Here is a 2011-nt window from a genome sequence, read left to right on the forward strand (position 1 = left end):
GTATATAATATATATAAAATTTATCATTATATTCTATATATATATTTTCATATATATATAAAAAATATATCAATAACAAAATATATCAATTATAATTTTTTGTGTATCAGAAGCCATTTTCTCGCTACTATATAAATAATTTGTCATATATTTATTCCCATATACATATAAACATATCTCCATAAGAAATAAATTATGAAAAACAAAGTCCCTAATTAAAACCTACACCACACAATTATAAGATATATTGATAAATGAGAACAGTTTTCAGGGTAAGATGGAATGAATTATGATAATGTAATATGCACACACACACATATTATATGTGTGTGTGTGTGTGTGTGTGTATGTGTGTCTGAACACTTCTATCAGCACAATCAGATACTGATTCTTTTAAAATACATACTTATCTTTATGCATTCCGGTACAAAGCTACCTACCTATGATAATATAATAAGCAAGGTCCATGCTTTTGTCTTCATACATGATGATGATCTTGAATGTGACTGAATTTATGGTAAGTATTCATCCAATACTGAATATTAATGCACACTGGTTTAAAGTATGCTTACATACTGCCGAATTTCTATTACCTTACAGAAAGGACTGAATTTTTTGTTCATTCCTCACTTCAAGACAAGGCAGTCAAAAATGCGTCAGACGTCATGGAAATTCCCTCATGCATCACTCAATTTCGTCACAAAAGTCATCGTAGCAGAGCGTGGTTTCGATCCACGGACCTCTGGGTTATGGGCCCAGCACGCTTCCACTGCGCCACTCTGCTTCATATTATCTAGTTTTCACATTAGTGAAAAAAAAAATATGAAGACTTTATTGATGATATGTTATGTGCGCCAGCTCACACACACACACACACGCACACACTTCCGAATTTTTCATTTTTGTATGCTTGGTCCCCTAACCTTTTTCAGTTTTTTCCACCTGACCAATCATAGGCTTTTTGATACATCTGCATATCTCCACATATCTCACTCTTTCTTCTTATGCCATACATCCTACAGAAACAATTCTTTTCAACAGCTCTAACCATTTTCATTATATTGACATTCAACCTTCTTACTTTTTCATAAAGGATAGATGGTTCAACAGTTCCTCCGTTCATCCCACCTTGGCTTTAATAGATAATCGAAGTCGTTTCCAAACGATTTGCACATAACCCGATGCCTTCCTTTCTGCTGCGTGGCAACTGATCTCTCATCCTATTACCTTCTATTATATCATTTTCTCAAGTACCTATCCAAATCAGCAGCTTCATTTTTCCACCGTTCATCCAAATTGCAAGAAACAAGAGATGCAATAAAATAGAATAATAATGTTCACCCAATGATCAAACATATTACAGTCCATCATATTCAACTAATTATTTTCTTTAACTAGCTTTGGATTACATTGATCCCAAACATCATTGCCCTTCAAAACAGTAATTCTGAGAGACTTCCCAATTACCTTCCTATTTGCCCGTTTACATAGCCCATTAACTTCTGGTCTATAGGAAATAATAGTGACTTTTCCGAATGCCCATTACATCTACAAGACACTCTATCGTCTTGTTATAAATTCTCTCCATTATCTGTAATCAGTACCTCAGGAACCCCATATGGTCACAAATATATCCATTAAAGAATAACTGAACTCCTCCGCTGTTTTATGATTCAAAGGAAAAATCTCTACAAATAGTTTTCCACAACCACCAATAGGTGCCAATGGCCATAACAAGATTCATAGAAACTGGACAGCAGGTCCATATGGACCCTAGAAAATGGTCTACTGGGATAGGAAATGAACTTCTAATAACAAAAAATGATCTTCGATGACAACACACATTAGCAACTAACAACCTTCACACACAAAGTCTTCCATTTAGCATAAAACACAGTATACAAAACAATTTCCCTGTATATTCTGGTTGTCTTCTCAATACAGTGGGGACTGCCAGACCTACAATTTTATCCAGGCAGGGATCTTCTAAACTTCTAGGGACAACTATTTG

At 34.6% G+C, this 2011-nt stretch overlaps 1 non-coding gene across 1 annotated transcript; it reads right to left on the minus strand.

The window, feature by feature from the left end:
- Nucleotides 1–712: 712 nt before the first annotated feature.
- Nucleotides 713–784, minus strand: TRNAM-CAU (transfer RNA methionine (anticodon CAU)). The gene has a single exon. It is a non-coding gene; the product is annotated as a tRNA-Met (tRNA).
- Nucleotides 785–2011: the final 1227 nt, after the last annotated feature.

Source organism: Macrobrachium rosenbergii, chromosome 56 (genome assembly GCF_040412425.1).
Source record: "Macrobrachium rosenbergii isolate ZJJX-2024 chromosome 56, ASM4041242v1, whole genome shotgun sequence".
In the NCBI taxonomy this organism is placed as follows: Eukaryota; Metazoa; Arthropoda; class Malacostraca; order Decapoda; family Palaemonidae; genus Macrobrachium; species Macrobrachium rosenbergii.